General features: G+C 34.4%; 2 protein-coding genes across 2 annotated transcripts in view; one reads left to right on the plus strand and one right to left on the minus strand.

Annotated features, from left to right (window-relative positions):
• LOC145661065 (uncharacterized) overlaps positions 1-20,758 on the minus strand; it is a 33,623-nt gene that overhangs the window by 8,485 nt on the left and 4,380 nt on the right. The gene's annotated exons all lie outside the window — the stretch shown is intronic.
• Positions 2,025-20,758, plus strand: part of Fas2 (neural cell adhesion molecule fasciclin 2) — an 858,867-nt gene continuing 840,133 nt past the window's right edge. Inside the window, exon 1 of the mRNA XM_081772029.1 lies at positions 2,025-2,287. The gene's annotated coding sequence lies outside the window, so the exon portion shown is untranslated. The remainder of the gene's footprint in view (positions 2,288-20,758) is intronic.

Raw genomic sequence — 20,758 nt, forward strand, 5'->3', positions numbered from 1 at the left:
AAAGAAAATCTCTTGAGAACTTAAACTGAACAATGTTTTAGCAATTTGTAATATAAATATATACGTACAGACACAAAATTCGCTGATTGATTGTTAATAACATGGAAAATGCTAGATATTGTTTACACATTAAACACAACATCTCATTTGTGATATCGATAAATAACTTCTTCACCAAGAAATAAATAAATAAATAAATAAATAACCAGATAGCACCAATACTATATCGACATAGTATATAAATGAAAAAGACGTTATCTATCATAACGAAAAATGGCTGAACAGCTTGAAATGAATTTCTTAACATAGTTAATACTTATCTCGTACTGGGTTGTTGAAACACCCTTTTTATTAAAATGTGTATATTAACGGAGGAGAGGGGGTTAAAAATTTATGCGGAAAATAAAGTATCTCACGTTTGTGAGATGAAACTTGACACATAAAATCCTTATTTAAAACGAGTGGGCCGTCCGTTTTAGAAATTTCGGTATTAAGTGGAGAAGAGGGGCAATTTCTATAATTTTTGCTCAATATTTAAGAGTGATGACATCGAGGTTGTGTCTCGTCATCACAACAAGACGGATAAAGCCCTTGAAAGTATTTTTTAATACTATATTTAGCATTTGGTACAGTCGGTTTTTATTATGTTAAATTCATTAACTCATGTACGTGAAAGAGGTGAACATATACACACATTATTTTAAAATAAGTGAGCCCATCTTCCATAGCCTTTAACAATCCGCTTTTGAGGAGAAGAGGGGACAAGTTCTAAATATGCGGTGTTGCGGTCAATATGTAAAAATGACATCGTGATTGTCTATCTTCACTGTTAAAAATACTTTCTTAAGTCTGAGAATCTGTTTCTTATTTGTGCACCGGGAATATATTTTCTTAGAAAGAGAGTTTAAAACTCTCATTAATGAGAAATGGAGAAAAGTAGATGACAATGTATAAACTGAAACGAGAAAATATACTGTTACTTTACTTATGAATAAGAATTGCTAAATCTCATTTCAAAGAAAATATTGTCTCGGTGCACAGATAAAAAACGACTTCTCAAATTTAAGAAATTATTTTTTTACGGTGTGATCATCATGTGAAATCGAATGAACCGTTTGAAATGAATGTTTGAATACATTTAGTACGGTACTTGGAAGAAAATGATTAGCTGACGTCCACTGGAAATTTGACAAAACTTGACACAATTTAGCGGATAGTCAACTATATCTAAATATAAAATTTCAGGTGGAAGTGAACACGAGTAAAGAAGTAATAACGGGTTGAAGTTTAGCACTGGAAGTAATTGAGAAACAGAATTGGATGTGCCCGAAAGAAAAAAAAAACGTATTTTTTTTACAGGGTTTGAAGACATGATTAACAGATTATTTACCCCAACCGTTCGATTATTTCTTACCCGTGTCTGAAGTGTTTAGTTGCGCTCTCAATTGCTGCTGTCCGATTGCGGCTACATTAAAATTTGTTTATTATTGAGTTTCATTACTAAACTTCACTTCAATCCCCATAACTTCTCCTCATGTGTATTCCCATCTGATATATATATATATATATATATTCATTCAGGTTAGAGGTCTACACGGCCGGAATTTTTGGGCCGTGAATTTACAATATGAGGCCCGATCCGAGTCCGAAGTATGTTTTAGCATTTAGGCCCGAGCTCGGCTCGATCTCGTGTGATAATCAAATAAGCCCAAATTGCAGAAACTTAATAATTAAAGCAAAATTGTATTTTTATTTACACCAATTAGAGGTTTAATTTTGCAGTTGTGCTTTAAAAGTTCTTCAGAAAGAACGGTGCAATATATACCGTTGTACAGTATATTTACAAAGTTAGGGCCGAAAAAGCCCGAGAAATATAGTTGTATATTTAAAAATTTACGGCCCGAGCCCGGCCCCTGCCACGACCGTCGGAATAGAAGGCTATGGGGCTACGTTTACGTTCAGCCGTGACGTCACAACGAATAGGTACAAAGACGACAGACTTCTGTGAGTGAGGGGATAACACTTGTTCACGTGAGTTAAAAGCGAGTGGTGAAACAGAGCGCACTTTTGTTTTTGTGGCGTTGTTAATTAAATTGTGATAAGTATTTATAAATATAATTTGGAAGCAAAATTGCCTTTTTGTGTGTGTTCCTAATTGTAAGTGAATTACCGAAAGGGTCCAAAAGTGAGTGCATTTCAATTTCCAGTTGAAGACAATGTACGAGAAAAATGGCTCTGCATATACACCCCAGTAAAGACTTCATATACACGTATTAAAGTTAGTAGGGTAAGCCTGTAATTCTTTTTTTCTCATAGTTCGTAACAGACTCTTAAGATATAATCTTAAACAATGCTTGATTTTTATTTAATTATTTAGTTTAAGTACCTACGATATTAAGCGACTTCCTTGTAGCATTGTTCATGTACAAATACAGAATAACAGATTTTCAATACCCTTAAAATAGGTAGGATTTCAACAAATTGTCTCTTCCAATCCAATAATTCAGAAACTATGGATAGTAATATCAAGCTTCTTATATTCTCTTTTCCCCACAGAGATCTTATGACACATGTATGTATAGATTAACTTCGGTTGCAAACCAATATACCCCTTAGTAATTTAGTTTGTCTAGTTCATCAACGGCAGAAGTGCTAACTATATACCTGCGAGGGTGCTAATGCATATCAACAGGGCCTACAAACAAAGTAAAACACGAATGGTTATTTGATATATATATGATGTGACATTCGCAATGGGAAAGATAACAGCAATATTTATTTACCATATATTAATTATAAACAGAAGTAACTGCAGCAAGTATGAAGAACGAGCTTTTCTTTTTTTGAAACCTGCTTCAGTAGTTTATGTGATTAAAAGGGTTAGTAAGTTGATGTGTGGTGAGTTAGATACTAATTATTTTTAAATTTGTATAACGAATTCAGAGTGCGAAATCCTGAAAAGACAGAAGAAATGTCCCTCCCACTTAAGATATTTTGAATACCCCATCCACTAATAAGTTATTTGGATTTAATAAAATGATTCACTATTCTCAGTAGTTTGCAAATTAATTACAGTAATTAATATGTAATTCACGGGTGAACTAGTGACATGGGAAGTGAGTGGCATACCTTTTCTGTATATGATCTTGGGTTCGCATTTCACCTTGAACTGTAGATCTACCATCTACGTCTTACATAAACTCGGTTCTGAAAAAGAAAGCTAAAATTCACATTTTGTTTTGTTTGGTTTCGTTTATCTCCCAATTACATAGGGCTGATCTCAAAACAGATTTGTAGTACTTTCCTCAGTTGCCATCAAGCAACATAAAAATTAGCAGATTATTTTTTCTGAATCGAGACCAGAAACTACTTTACGAGACAAGAGGAGACGAGAAAAGCTTTTAAAATAATCGAGACGAAAGACAATTCTTCGAAAACCGAGACGAGACGAGAATCCTACAAACATTGACGAGACAAGATTTTTTTATTTCTCGTCTTTCTCTTGGGGAACACTACTATATTTGGGATTGAATTATGAAATCTTCACATCAGATGTGAAGGTTGTACTATTGAGCCATCAATCTTCTCTCTCCTTACTTAATTAACGGTGCCTTTGCGATGCGATGTAACATGATACAAAGATTTTAGAACTTGTAGTTACTAATCTATTATTCTGTCAAATATAATTTTTAATGTTTTTTAACATAAAACGTATGTTTCTTATTATCCTCCGGACCATAACAGTTTTAATGTAATAGGATCAAAGTTCTACGTCTCTCTCTCTCTCTCTCTCTCTTCTTAGCAGTCAGTGCGTATCGTTTAAAGTTACTATATATATATATATATATATATATATATATATATATATATATATATATATATATATATATATATATATATATATATATATATATATATATATATATAAGTGATTCATATATTATGATAAAGAAAATTCTTTTCTGTAAAACGACTTGCTTTTTTAACTCTCGTGTTCAGCTGGCCAACTCTGCCCAAGCACACTGTGCGCCTGCCTGTCACTACTTTGTGTGACGTCACTCGCTACGACCAAGGCCTTTGCTTGAGACGGTCGTACCCGGGTCCGAAATTATATATTCTTTGTAGGCCCGGGCCCAGCTCGAGCCCGTGCAGACCTCTAATTCTGGCACAGTTGATCATTCTCTAAATAGTGACCAAGTTTGCCAGCTGATTATTTTTATCATGTTACTTTCAAACAATACACATTCAAAGCGAGGAAAGGAGGATTAAAAATGTACTCACAAAAAGAGAGTTTGAGAAATCTCTCATCATAGGAAGTTGAAACTCAGCATTTAAACACATCATTACAAATGTGTGTCCACTATTTCTGAAGATTTCGACTCTATCGGAGAAAGCAAGGCAACTGGTAAAATATCTTAATTTCCCATTTTGTGTTTATAAATTATCCAAAGTGAGGAAACGTTTTAGCTGTTTAAAATCAATTTTGAAGATAGTTGGCAGTTGAATTCACTTGGATCTTGATAATTTCACTTTGATTGAAATGCTATTCTATTGGGGAAGAGTTTTAAATATTTCGCAAATAATATTTCCATAAACTTATTCTTCTTGTTCGAGGAATGGAAATTCAACTAGTTCGTGTTTGACTTTTAAATATTTTTCAAGCCTATATTTTTAAAGAAATTGTGTATTTTATTTATTTTGATTTTTAGAACATAACTAAGGGTCTTTTGAACCACATTTGAAACCTAGAAGCACGATTTTGGGAAGGTAAAAATCCGAAGTTTAATTTTTGGTCACAATAGTTCAGCAAGCGATAAATTTTTATATGCAGATTCGTGACTTTAATCTATTTTGGATTTACTTAGAAATTGCTCCATGCATTGCTTGTAGATTAATTGATACGTTTCACGGGTCACAAACCAAGTATCTTTCCTGAAACTTATGAGTTCTCGTGCATTGCATTGTGTACTGTCATCTTGTTTGTAGCTATGATAATGGAAAGTTAGACGAGGATTCCCTTAAATACCAGTTTCGTCTTAATTGGTAGTGTGGTTGTAGTAAAATTTTAGGTTTTATAAAATTTTATTTTTCTCAATTTTCTCCAAAATTATGATTGAGGATACTCACTCACCTCTATCATTTTGCTCAGCTTCATGTTGATTGGTTGGTTGATTCCAATCGATTGGCATACGTCTCTAGTTTTTTGGATCAAAAGACCCAATATATTTCAGGCAAAAGTTTTCTTGTAGGCCTTATTTTATCTAGAAAACTACATATAGTGTAGCCAAATCAAAATTATTACTTAACTCAGTATGATGTGCTTATTCCGTGAAAGAAATAGATTTAGGGGCCGTTCAAAAATTTTGTGGCTCCTGATCCAAAAATCTAGTATATTTCATTCAATCAAAAATTTTCTTTTACGTCTTATATCTGGAGAACTACATGTAGTGTAGCCAAACCAAAACTATCACTTAACTCAGTATGATGTGCTTATACCGTAAAAAATGCGAAAACTCAATTTAGAGGCCATTCAAAAAATTTTGTGGCCCCTAATCCAAAAAACCCAGTATATTTCATTCAATCAAACATTTTCTTCTATGTCTTATGTCTGGAGAACTACATATAGTGTAGCCAATTTTAAACTATCACTTAACTCAGTATGATGTGCTTATGCCGTAAAAATAGCGAAAACTCGATTTAATGGCCGTTCAAAAATGTTTTGGCCCCTGATCCAAAAACTAATTATTGACAAAGAAAACATATATAATATTGTAGTGTTTGAAATGGTGTCTGTTTTATTTGTTTATTGAAATTTAGCTACCTTTTAGCACGAAAGTAATGCTACAGTTTAAGATATATTCCAAATCACTGCAATGTGTTCTAATTTCGATGCTCTCCCTCTGCGAATTGAATCGAACCCGGCACCCCGTGCACAAAGCATTACCCCAGCGAAATTGTAATATGGCCTCAGAACTGTTGACTCCAGTCCAGAAGCAGCCCTCCTTGCAGGTCTAATGTAAGAAGCAGTCAAGTCCACACTTTAACATTTTTTCAATATTTTTGACATAGATAAAAAAAAAAAAAGCGTGAATATTTCTCTTACTCAAAGAGAACAAAATGTGTTTTCCAAATGTAATTGCAACTAAAATTAATGCAGATAAAAAGAATAGAAAAAGGGATATCGGCTTTTTGTGATGGCGGTACAATCTGATTTTTATGACATAAGAAACATAGGGATTTATTCTAATAACCCAGATTAAGTGCAGGCATACGAGTCACGTGCTTAGAAATGATATGGGGAGAAATATTATTATGGCGTAGACACTGGAATGTCAGAGAAAATTATGGCTCAATATTATGTGCAAATTAATAAGTGAAATGACCATAAAAGCAGTTTTATTGTCATTCCACTTCCTTTATGAGCTAAAGATTTCTTACGTTACCAGAATAGGGTATGAACTTAATTTTATGTATTTTTCTGACTGTTTTCTTTTATAGAAATACAAGTTTTACAAAAAATCTGTTTCACAATCTGGTAACCAGCGACAAACACTCAATCCAGAGAAGAAAAAATAAAAAATTCTAAGAACTAAAACAGAAAATTATGAATTTCGTTATTTCGTTGTTTGCTTGCTTTCTATTGGTTAATTCGTATTGAAAGATTTCTATCTATCTATCTATCTATCTATATTATTATTATTATTATTATTATTATTATTATTATTATTATTATTATTATTATTATTATTATTATTATTATTATTACTTTTCCTCCTGGATATCTCGAACGTGTGAAACTGCAGAGAGAGAGAGAGAGAGAAAATATTGAAATACCTATTAAATTATAATTACAGTACAACCCCTCAAATCCGAACCCCGGAAATCCGAAAACCCAGCAAATCCGAACACGTTCTCAGGAGAAAAAAAAATACAGCTGGAAAATTAAAACAATAGATTTAATCACACAAATTTAGTTTTTTAAGGTTTTAACATTTTTAGATTTAATGCTTATTCTAAATCATTATGTCATTATAATCTTACAAGAAGACAGTTATAGATATGCGACAATCATTTTGGACATGAGAGTACACCCGCCAGTCAAGATCACTGCCCTTTCGACCACTGGGCCACCATGTCTAACCTCAGTCGTTGTTTTACCGCCAATTCAGTGACGAAATAAGTTCGTAATATTATTTCCCGGGTAATCCGAACCCCTCGAAATCCGAACAGACTTCAGCCCCAATTAGTTCGGATTTGAGGAGTTGTACTGTATATCTGACACAACAGAAACATTTGTAATGAGAATACAATCGAAAAAACAAACTGTAATCAAATAAACATAATGCGTTGCCTAAACTTCTCATTTCTAATATATACACACAAACTATTCCAAAAATACACGTAAATGTGGAATAAGTGTCCTCGCTTACTGTTCGACTCAAACCTCTTGACATTTGGCGAAAGCCAGTGGCACGTAAGAGCAACGTTGTGGGATTTAATTTCCGTTCGTGTACAACTATAACGCAAAACATTTCTTCCGTGAAACACAGATGGGAGATTGAAATAAACACTTCAAATCGAGAAGATGAAAGAATAAACACTCGTTTAGATTGATCCGTATATAAAGAAACAATCTTACAATAAAATAATAAACCACTGTACGTAGAACCATCCTTTTCTCCCCTAATTATTTAGAAGCCATTTTCTTTTTTCCTGAACATACATCAATATTCTATTAAAAAGACGTTTTTGAATGCAAATACTACCTGAAGTGTGAAAAAAAAAACTGAAGTGGGAGATAATCTTGAGTAGTTTTCCTTTGAACCAGACAGAAACTGATGATAACACAATGAATGAATTGGAAAAAACAACTGGCTAATAAAATCTTAACTGCTCTTTCCGAAAAACAGGGTCGGACTCAGGGAGCGCCAAACAGGGCAATTTCCCTCCACGGAAACTTTCTTATTTTATATATAAATAAAACCCATTCCAGAGTTTGGACCTCTCAAAAGTAATTCTAAGTAGCACCTCCCACCAGAAGTCCGTCCTGGATCCACCCCTGCCGAAAAGTATTTTTGGTATTATTAAAATCTACTCATCAGGATATTTTTTTATTCTGTAATCGTTTACCAAAACCGATTAAATTAGTTCTTAGAAAATCGAGAATGAGAACACTGTAGTATAGTTCGTGGGTATTAATAAAACAAAATCTTAACTGTTCATCCGTATGATGGACGGAGATATGCACAATTATAATGTAAAAGCCAAAGATATGAGGGCTGTTCTCTCAACCTACGCTAAGTCATCAGAGGAGACACGTGAGATAAGAAAATGGGGACAAAACAAAATTGTTCATTGAACATTGCCATGGACGCCCGAAGAAAATTTCCTAGGGGGGCTTCTCCTGTTGCCATATTACGTTTGGTATTTTTATTTGTATTAAGAGGATCTTAAGAAATTTACCAGTAATACATTTTCGTGAGCCAGGGGGCCGCCCCCCTTCGGGTGCCCATGAACATTGCTCATCCCCCTAACAGGCAGCCTGTACAATTAAATCGATCTTTAAAACTATCGAATACAATCAAAGCTCTCACCAAGTGTAATGAGATTTTTTCAGGCGCTGATCTTGAAATTTCAGGGAAGTCACTAGAAAGTTCAGAAATCGTAATCTACGCCTTTCATGAACCAAGATAGTATCGCATTCACCAAGGTCGTCTGCCGCCATAGTTTTCCAACCTTGGTCCTCTCATCGTGTACATCGGTAAGTCCTTCTTGAAAACTGACTGCAACAGACATACACATAAGACATGAGTTATAAAGTACTCGTTTTAATTGTTACACATTAGACTATGAATTGTGGCTTTATCATGCCTCTTTGCCTGGACCAGTAGAATTACAAATATAGTTCATATTTGGTGGGAGCTTAAATTGTACTCGGTATGTTTTCACACTCGCTACACCACACTGATCAAACAAAAGTCTGTCGAATGGACACACTGATTAGACAAACGTCTGTCTAACGGACAGACTGATTAAGGAAAGTCTGTCGAACGGGCACACTGATTAAACAAAAGTCTGTCGAACTTGCACACTGATTAAACAAAAGTCTATCGAGCGGGCACATGAGTAAACAAAAGTATGTTTAACGGACGGAGGGGGTATGACGTACACAGCAAAAAAATGAGGTGTTGTAACAACACAAAATGACTACCACTTTAAAGTGTTACTTCTGTGTCAATTCAACACCAAGCAATCGCCTTCAGAGCATATAAGAGATACCTCGATACTGACTGTGAGTATTTGCATTTTTATTATTATTATTATTACTTTTTGGTATGAGCAAAGATTTGCGAAATATATTTCGCAGTTATGGCAAGTAACTAATAACATTCTGTTTCCTGCAATTGGTCACAATAATATTGTTGTAAACCTGTGAATCATCTGACAACAACTATACAGATAGTAGTGCTTCTATCTGTTTTCTTTATCTGTTATTCTTGTGTCCTAGCACGTAAGAACAGAAGATGGCAGAACCATATAGCCTATGTAACTATTGTCAGACGATTCACAGGATTACAACAATATTTTTGTGACCGATTACAGAAAACCTAGAAAATATTTAGTTACTTGGCATAAGTGCCAAATGTATTTCGCAAAGCTTTACTCACATTAAACGATAATTACCAATAAATTATTTCTGATATGCTCAGAAGGCGATGTGTTTGATGCTGAATTAGCACACAAGTAACACGCTAAAGTGGTAGACATTTTGTGTTGTTTCAACACTTTTTTTTTTTTTTTTTTTTTTTTTTTTTTTTTTACAGTGTAATAGCTTTGTCTTATCTTCGTTTCGTCATCTCACACAGTTCTTCCCTGCTGGCTTGACGAAGATTGAAGAAAATAGTCCTCATACAATACTATACAATATAATACAGTTTAAGCAAGATTATTCATTGTTTTGTTCAAGACAATCTAATCAATTTGATGGGAGACTGTACATAATTAGAAAATACACTTAACATTCGCTATGTCTCCACCATCGGAATAAGGAACATGTTCAGCACTCACTATTTTGTCTAAAACACTAAGAACACCGGAACTCATGCAGTAAAAGAAACAGAAAGAAAATAAAAGAAATAGTATATTATTGCTCATTAATTTTACTCTTTCTCCTGGATTTTTGTTGACTGTATAATATTTTTTAACATGAACTGCAATAATTAATCCTGATACCTTTATGTGGCAAAACAAAAAGAAAAATGTCAGAATTATTAACAGTAGCAATTTGCTAAGAGCAAAAACTTTTTCTATCAATGGTTTAGAAACAAAGAAAGGATAGGACACAATAAGAAAAGGAATGGGGAAAGGAGTTAACATATATATAATACCAAGTTATCTTTACGACATGAAAGCTGCTATCGCAGTAATAAATTTAATTAAAGTGAGGAGAAAAGAAAATGAGAAGAATAAGAAAGAAAGTGGAAGAAAAAGTTTAAGAACTACAAAGTTCAAGATCTTTTTTTCATTTCTTGGTTATTATTGATTGCTTAGTTCTTATAGGAATTGAAATTATTTGATTTTGTTTTCTGGAAAATATTTTACAAACTCTGTAGTTTAGTAAGATTTTTTTCTTTCTCGGGGATATTTCAAGCTTTAATGAGAAAATAAATTATGTGTTTTGGAATTATTACGTAAATAGGGTGTTCCATAAGTCTAAAAACATAGGAAGTAATGATTTTGTAGTTTCGTTGCAGGTAACTATAAGGGGGAATCTATCCAAGTCATTTTGTTCTATGATACGCGAAGTCTACGAGAGATGGTTGCTAGATTGCATTAGAGATGCAAAAAAGCCGGCTTTTTTGAATCGATGGTTTTTTGCACATAAAAAGCCGGCTTTTTTGGGGAAAAAACGAGAATTTTGGAAATTTTGGCTTTTTTCAGTTTCATGATTTTTCTGTTTAAATAGCTTTCTTATAGTATACACTAAAGTTAAATAAGATTCCATGACCTGAATGCCATATTTCGCTCTGGAATTCCCCATCATGATGGATGAAGCACATGGTTTATGAATTAAAGTAAACATAAAGTACGTAGTATTTGAGGGCAATTTTAGAAGCTATTTAACTTTATTTTAACTTCTCAATTATCGACATTTTTCTTCTCTAGATCATTTCTTTTTAGTCATCCGTGTTTAACTTCTAAGAGCTTAGTACTCTAGCTTCTAGCACACAATTAAACTTATGTTTTTTCAATATACCCATCAGAGCGTACGTTTTTCAATATATCTGTCAGAGCGTACTTCCACATTTCCATTATACTGTAGTTGTGCAATCATTTAACAATAATCTTCCAGACACAACCTTGAATACCATTTGATAGAAATAATCAGTATCGGACTTAGAAAAATATTTGGGAGGGGTTTTTCTGAATAATGTTTGTTTTTTCTAAAAATTCCTAACTTTTATTTGAGAAGAGCTTAAATTTATGAGTACAGGCATAACAAATATTTCGTTTCGCTTGTATATCAGCTATAATCTTCCAGATACAACCTTGAAGTCCATTTTATACTGATAATCAGTGGCGGATTTAGGAAAGTATTTTGGGAGGGGCTTTTCTTATTAATGCTTAGTTTTTGTAAAAATTCCTGATTTTTTATTTGGGGACAGCTTGAAGTTTATGAGTAAAGGCAAAACTAATATTTAGTTTGTTTTAGAAATTCCGTAATTTCGGGGTAGAGGCTTCAATCCGAAAGACATCCCCACCCTAACCCTCTTCGCAAATCCATCACTGTTCGTAATTAGTAATAATAAAGATTTAAAAGCGATTAAAAAGGAAGTCGGCCAGGACTCGCAGTACACTCACTATCTCTACATTCACAGATGGAATTAAGAAAAACTTTTGTCAAAATGGTCGAATGCGGGGTTGAATCCCGGACTTCACGATAGAAACGCGAAAGCTACCACTCACTCATGTTTTTTGTGCAGTTGTGCTTAACTTAAATATATTCTCTCTCTCTTTCTCTATGGCCACAAAAGCTCTCCATTGACTTCTGTTCTTATCGAATTCAATCCAGTTTCTATTCTGTATTCCTATTTCTGCTAGATCCATCTGAATATTGTCCTCCCATCTGGGCATAGGTGTTCCTAATGGACATTTCCCGATTGGATTTCCAGTTAAAACTTTGAATGCATTCCTACTTTCTTCCATTTTGGCTACATGACCTGCCCACCTGAGCCTCCTAGACTTGGTGACTCTAACGATGTTTGGTAAACCGTATAAATTACGTAGTTCCTCCTTATGAAGTTTTCGCCATTCCCCATTCCCGTTCCTCTTGGGTCCAAATATCCGTCTCAGAATTTTATTCTCAAATAATTTCAGTCTGCGTTCTTTCCTCAGCGTAAGCGACCATATTTCACAACCATAAAGCATAACATGCAAGATGATCATTTTATATATTTTAAGCTTAAATTCCTTGACAGTATTCGCGACGACAAAATATTTTGAACTGAATAATAACAAGAATTTCCTGATTTCAGTCGACATTTAATTTCTTTGTGGGTATGATTTTGGTCTAGTAATACTGATCCAAGATATTTGAAAGTATCCACTGTGTCGAAAGTATTAATTGATATTTTAACGCATTCATAATTTGCCGTATTACGATCCTTGTTAACTTCCTTGTATTTAGATTCCTCTGCATTTACTCATGTCCCTGCAAGCGTTTAATAACGCCTCTGCATTTCTTTCGATTGTTCTTCTATCAGATTTACATCATCAGCATACACCATAACCTGGTGAATACCATTCAACTCTAGGCCCTGGTTCCTATCTTTGATTTTTCTTATAGCGTACTCCGGAACAAAGCTGAATAATAACGGCGACTACGCATATCCTTGTTTCAGGCCAATCTCAACGTAGAAGCTCGCATTTTTCTACTCGGACTATACTCTGGGATTAATTTAAACACTTAATAAATCTAGTGCTTTTTCGGTATTTCAAATTCTGTAAGAATGTTGTACAATGTTTGCCTCCTAACCGAGTTGTAAGCCTTTCTAAAATCAATAAACAGTTGATGCACTGGGTAATATATTCCCATTTCTTTTCGAGTATTTGTCGAATGATAAATATCTGGTCGATTTCGAGTAAATCCACATTGATAACCTCCAATAATTTCATCTGTGTATTGGGTCAATCTTATTAATAGAATGTAAAGAGAAATGCCTCGATAATTATTACAATCAATTTTGTCGTCTTTCTTGTGAATTGGAATAGTGACTCATTCTTCCACTCTTTTTAAATGTATTCCATAGTTTTTTGTTTTTTTTTTTTTTGGTAAAAAAAAGTTTCGTAACGATATGTTGAATTTTCTTGTTAAAAATTCGTTAAAAATTCAGAAACCTTCAGGACTGGGTAAACCGTGATGGTGGTTATATATTCTACAGCCTAGGAAACCATACGCTCAGATGAACCGTTTATTACGTACATGATCCATGAACAGAAAATGCGATACTTTCCCGATTCTGAATAAGGTTAAGGAATATTCAGTGCGTTACAGAATTTGGAGTTTTACCGATTGTTCAGATCCGAAGCACCTGATAGGTGGTAACAGATTATTACGTATGTAATCAATCATTGAAAAATTTGTTCGAAATATTCATACAATGTATATGAAAGTTAAAACTTAACTGAAAAATTTCAAGAATGTACAGAACCACCCGAAACGAAGCTTTTGATGTGCAGATTTCTCTCATGTTTTTCTTTATTTTGCTTCAAACAGAGGGTGTGTGATATTTTGAAGTAAAAATACTACATACAATTTTGCTAGTTATTTGTGTGTCTTTTTTAAAGTACTTATTGTATATAAGAGGTTAAAATATTATTACATATATTGATTAATCCTACGGAATTTATAATGTAAATATGTTAAGAATTTTAAAAAATCTTTTCGAAATTCATGGTTTATTTTCGGTTTCATATTATTATATGGATCAACCACTAATTAAATGAGTATTTTTGTTGTAGAGAAGCGAAACAAAGTCTGCTTTATCAGTTTAAAGCAAAATTTTCAAAAAAGCCCAAAATTTCCCAACCAAAAAAGCGAAGCAGAAAAAACCGAGTTTTTTTTCCAAAAAAAAACGTTTTTTTTCCGAGCCCTTGCATCTCTAGATTGCATCGCATCATATCTTCGTAGAAAAATTTAAGGAGCCTGTCGTTGAAAGAAACGTGTTCATAAAGTACATTACAGATCATTCAAAGTGTTCTCTGTGAGTGTGTGATTACTGATTAGACTATGCCAATACATGTAACAAAAGCGAGCACTTTGTAAATGAAATATTTTAGTCCTATATCCCATGATTTTGCTGGATATACTAAAGGAGACTATGAGATGAGATTGAATTAAATTGCGAAATGAAGAAAGTGGAAGAAAAGGGAAGAACTCCGAGAAAATCCATACACATAGTGTTTATCCACCACAAAGTTTACTTGCCACGAGCTGGGATCGAACCAGGGATTCCAGACACCAGAAGTGAACTCTCTATCACTAAGCCACCGCGGACCTAGATTACTTATGTTGACACCCATTTTCTCTGTTTCCAAACTTATGGGATACCCTGCAGGATTACTTTGCTTCCAATTTTCCGTCAGTTCACATATCGGTTGATAACACTGTCTCAACTTAATCTCACTAAAGTCCACCAAAATAAAAAGTGTACAATAGTTATCTTACTGCTTCAGAGAATGAAATTTGCAATGACGTGTCTTTTCGTTGATCTCTGAATTATTCTTCATTAAACCCTAGATCTGACACTCTACAAAATAGAAAAACTAACATACTATCTGAACTAGGAAGTGCTGTTCAAAACCTTCTGCATCAATGTTACTGAAATTGGATTAGGTACTTCGCAGTGTTATTGTACAAATCGCCAAGAGATATTTAATTAATTTTATATAATTATACAGTTGGGCCTAGTTTTTTCATATACCCATTAACTTTTTTGTCCATAACGCCCACTGGAGTGGACACTGCTGATTGATTACGGTTGTGTTCTGTCGAACTCTTCACCCGCAAACCAAGTGCATTGTTGTTCAATAGAAGTTACCTGGATGGCCTGACAATCTGAGTTTTTCAGCCACCTAGCGTGAAATACTGAAACGCTGAAGGCAGGGGTGTTACGTCATCAGTGTATGCTTGAAACAGGCAAGAAAGAGGCATGGCGAGTTCTTCTGCAATATCTGCTGACATCTTCTAAGGAGGGCTTGCCAGGCAAATAGTATTTTTTTTCTTTTCTTTGTTACAATGTCTGAAAGAAGCTGAGATCATAATATTATCAGGTTTTGTTCTTGTATCTACATAAATCATCCAAGCAGACATGTCCCATGTAGTGGACGGCATGCACTTGAAGCACATTTGTCTGCAACATTTTGTCCACCGTAGTGGACTTCATGCATGTAATGAGGATGCGATTGTTTTTGCAAATAGTGTTGCTTGCCACTTACAAAAATATAATTGGAGGCTCTGTGGCAACCAATGAGCCTCATCAAACCTGATTAATATGTGAAAACTGGGTTCGATTTCCAGTTGATGTCACCACACTTCACTTCAACATGTTATAGTAGGCAAAATTGTTGCCTTCAAAACACCTGCAAAAAGATCATCATACCTGAAATCACATTGAAATGAAGAACATGTAGATCTGTACACTCAAACTGCCATGAACATATGTTACTCAGCATGTTGAAAATGACAGACGTGAATCATCATCAGCTTATGTAGAAGAAGAAAATGAAGATCCTCCCCTGAGTAGAAGCGACCAAAGATGACAACAACCAAAGTGAGGTGGTCAAAATGTGGCAAAAATGTTTCTTAAAATGTTACTCCATTTCCTAGAAATACCAATGTAATATTACAGGAAATGAGCAAACTGACGTTTTCATAATTATTTACAGAGGACCTTGTAAATGACATTGTGTTCCAGACCAATCTGTATGAGAATCAAAATGGCAAGGAATATTTCGGATTGACTCCAGGTGAACTCAAAATGTTTCTTGGAATAAATCTTGTAATGACTTATCTGTTACCTTAGAAGAAGACAGTATTGGTCTTCAGATGAAGGTTTACACTGTAAAGTTGTTGCTGACATGCAATGTCAGTAAACTGGTTTGACCTTATATGGAGATCTTCGTTTCTATGATAAGCTACAGTCTCGGAAAGGGAATGCCAGACTTTATAAGTTACGATATTTACTGAAGGGAGATTTGAATTTACTGTAAACAATGAAAAGTAACGTATCAATCTATTGGCGGGAAAATCATGCATTTCAAGGGTGGACTTCACATAAAGTAGTGTATACCCAAGAAGCCGAAAGCTTGAGTTATGAAAATTTGGGTAATGGCAGGAAGTAGTGGTTATACGTAAGATTTTGATGAATATGTTGACTTTAACCCTTATCATTTGTACCAAAATCACTTTGTAAAGTTTTCTACAATATAACGTTTATTCCATTTATTTTGAGTGTTATTTTGCAGTCTATATGTTCCACTATTCAGAAGTCATTATTTTACCCAAAATGCATGAGATCCAATTAAGTGGACAGATAAAGATAATGATTAAATTCTGTTAAGAAAATATCAAATTTCCAAATTTTTGATTTTAGATGTCATAGTACACAAAGAACAATTGTAAAAAATCATCATCATATGTCAATGAGAACATAATTCATGCATGAAAGGATTAACCACTGATCGTCAGCACTCAGATTGATACAGACATCTACGTAACTCAATTCTCTTAGTTGCAATTTATTATGATATTTCACATAGTGTACAGTAGGGTGGGCCGAATTTCAACTGTTTTCGAAAATTGATTCGGCGAAGTGGTTAAAGGGTGTCTTTTAGTGGGCAAAGTGTGCCAGATTTTTTTCAGAATTTTTAGTCAACGCTTTCATGTACCGCATCGAGGTTTTATGGAAAATGTATGCAACCCGCACTACACGGTACAATATTTCACATTTTTGGCTGTGTAATACACATATATTCTCGTTTTCTTTAGATTCAGCTGTAGAAGCAGCTTGAACTATACCTAATTCACCTTCCCAAAACTCACTTAGTTCTTTGCAGTGCTGTTCTTCACTTAAATTGGCCAAATTTCAACTCTTAAGGCAACAAGGTTACGTTTTTTTATTTGTATGTACAAAAAATTCATTTATTTTTGTTTAGGCTAAGAGTAGTGTTTATTTACTTATTTATTTATGTATTTATTTCTTTTCCTCTAATAAAATTCATTGTCAACATTCACGATCATTTACTCTTTGTCCAAAATAACCCAGAACTCATCACAAGGAGGTGACTGCACTTCGAGTTCCACCCACCTTTAGTTCCGCCCTCCCGCTCTGTCTAATTTTCTGCCATGACCTTACTTGCTTACGTCCTCACATACTTGCTTTACTTTTCTAGGTGGCATAGTATTATTTCCATCCGAATAATGGCATGCCCTTGCTAGAAACCAAGGCTCAGCGTATGAATCATCACAACCTGCCAGCCCACACACGGATTAAGAAACTTGCGTACTTTTGAACTTGCAGGGCGAAATTAATTCATAATATGTTTTATTTCTCTAATTTTTCCTGCATTGTATGTTGTTTCTTTATTAGTGGGTACTAATTTCTCTCTACGTCGTCGAATAAATAATTTTCATTGTGCACTTAGGTGCAAATAACCTTACAGGAAGAAGCTTGATCGTTCCAAAGATCAAGGCTAAACTAAGTAATATTTGGCTTCTACTTTCAGGCGGTATGGTAGCATTGCGCGGCAAATTGGCACAACAACAGGACCGTACGCTTTCAGAATTTTTCCATCGTGCTCTCAGCGAGTTATGGACATCCCCCCCAACTTTGGCCAACAGCATCCAAATTCAGGAACTTAAGAGTAGGTTGCGCCAACTAGATTCACATGCATCAATACAAGCCTATTTCTCGGAGGATTTTTATCATTGCTTCCCGGAAGAAACTGCCTCCATCTACCAAATTGATCTTCTGTTTCGGAAGCGTAAAGCTACGTACATTGACTCCCTCACAACGGCAGGTGGAATGGTAGTTTCTGACTCGATACAAATACTCCAAGAATTCACAAGGCATTATACAGCTTTTACAAGTGTGCAGACTCCGGATCTCTCTAACGCCCCAGAATTCTTGTCTGCTCTGCCTCACAAGTTGACAGAGACTGACTCTCACGCCTTAACACGTCCTATCACTGCGGATGAAATTTTTTCTGTTCTACGGGGAACCAAAGGCCGTAGCTCCCCTGGGATTGACGGTCTGAGCTTTGCTTTTTATAAGCGTTACTGGTCCTTTCTTAGCCGTACACTCGTCGTTGCATCGATCCCTCCAGTGATGTTGGCTAATGTGTGGATGGAAATTGAATATCGCCTAGATGTGCTACGTGCTACCAAGGGTGCTCATGTGGAAGTGTACTGATGTGACCAAAACTTTTATAGTTTGTAAACAATTCAACATCAGTTTCATATTTCTATCTTATTTCTAGCCTGAGTTATCAATTTCTGTAATCAGGGAAGGACTTCTCGGACACCCTGTAGAACTTGATGAGTGCTACTCAGCACTCTCATTAGAACTGTATTTCATTACGAAATAAAATAGTTCTATCACCTTGTTCACTGTCGATTCGCAATTGGTACATAAATTGTTATTTTAAATTGTTATAAATAAAGATTAGACCATTCTACGAACCCAACCTTTTAGAACTTGACGAGTGCTACTCAGAACTCTCATCAGAACTCTATTTCATTGCGAAATAAAAGAGTTCAATTACCTTGTTCACAGTCGGTTCGCGAGTGGTGCATAAATTGTTAATTTAAATTGTTATAAATAAAGTTTTAAAACTTTACGAACAGAACTTTATAGAAATTGACGAGTCTTTGAGAACTCTTATTTCGCAATGAAATGGAGTTATGATGGGAGTTCTGAGTAGCACTTGTTAAGTTCTATAACGTTCTGTTCGTAGAACGGTTAAATCTTTATTTATAACATTTTACATTAATAATTTATGTGCAACTCGCGAACCGACTGTGAGCAATGTGATAGAATTCTTTTATTTCGTAATGAAATAGAGTTCTGGTGAGAGTTCTTGCTATCACTCTTCAAGTTCTACAAAGTTCTGTTCGTAGAATCATTAAATCTTTATTAATAACAATTTAAATCAACAATTTATAGGCCGCTCGCAAGCCGACTGTAAACGAGGTGATAGAACTCTTTTGTTTCGTAATGAACTAGATTTTTGATCAGAATTCTTAATAATACTCGTCAAGTTCTTTCAAGTTCTCTTCGTAGAATGGTTAAACATTTATTTATAACAATTTATATCAACAATTTATGGGCTATTTGCGAATCGTCTGTGAACAAGGTGATAGAACTCTTTTATTTCGTAATGAAATAGAGTTCTGATGAGAGTTCTTAATAATATTCACCAAGTTTTTTTTAAAGTTTTGTTCGTAGAATGGTTATATTTTTATTTATAACAATTTAAATTAACAATTTATGGGCTATTCGCGAACAGACTGTGAACAATGTGATAGAACTATTTTATTTCGTAATGAAATAGAGTTCTGATGAGAGTTTTGAGTAACACTTGTTGATTTCTATAATGTTTTGGGTAACATTGGTTGATGTTTATTAGGCACGTGTTATATATTTGTTAATGAAATGCACCGATTGCATGTGTGTTCAGTAGATTATGAGGAAACATTTATTTCCCGTTTACTCCCTTATTTTGCGAGAACTCTTCTAAATATTCATGAGGAACTTTAGAACTCTTTGAGTGCTACTCAGAACTCTAAAACAATATAGACATTTTAAGATTTTTGGTTTTGCGTGAAGTTAGCACCGAAACTTTAAAATTGCTATAAAATTTTTATTTACTCAGAAGTATTGGTCTAACCTAGCAGGAACTCTAGAACTCTCTGAGTGCTACTCAGAACTCTAAAAATATAGCCCTTTTTTAAACTTTTGGTCGCTAACTTTACGCGGGTATCCAACCCTGCTCACTTATACCTTCTTACTCATCGGCGGTTTTCCGGAGACAAAAAAAAAAAAAAAAAAAAATGTGCATTAGGATCGCCTACATACATGCATCAAACCGCACCTTCTTATCTATATTTATTTATTTAAAAAAAAAACGACATTTTTAAAGAAATTTCGTATATTTACAGGAAAACTATGACAGATATAAGCTTAAACCTAACGTAATAAATTTATATAAAACATAAATTCCCTATTTAAAAACATAAATCATAGCTTGTTTTATACGCAATATACATTTTTAGCTTGGACTCTTTTGAAATTTCAGAGCTATGGGGCAATGACGACGCCAGAGAGGGGCAAGGGGACGAGCGCCCCCTAGTAGCTACTTCTGCCCCCTGACTGCCACCTGGACGTCCCCCCTCTCAGACTCCTACAATCTTTATACTTTTTACATGTAGTATTTTATATCAGTATCATAACCAATCTCATTGTCAAATTGTAATCTACTTTCCATGCATTTACTATTTGGCAGGTTAGTCCTCAAGCTTTCTTCTTTGAGCGTCTGGATATGCATGCATATTTCTGTTTTCTAATTTAGCGCCTTTTGAGGTAAATTTTAGTTATATTTCTTTCTTATGATTTTTAACTATTGTGCTTAGCGAACAATACTAGATTTGGTTGATTTGTTTTCTTCTTATTGGATCAACTTCGATTGGAACAAAAGA

The sequence above is a fragment of the Thermobia domestica genome, chromosome 9 (assembly GCF_964235325.1).
Source record: "Thermobia domestica chromosome 9, izTheDome1.hap1.1, whole genome shotgun sequence".
Lineage (NCBI taxonomy): Eukaryota > Metazoa > Arthropoda > Insecta > Zygentoma > Lepismatidae > Thermobia > Thermobia domestica.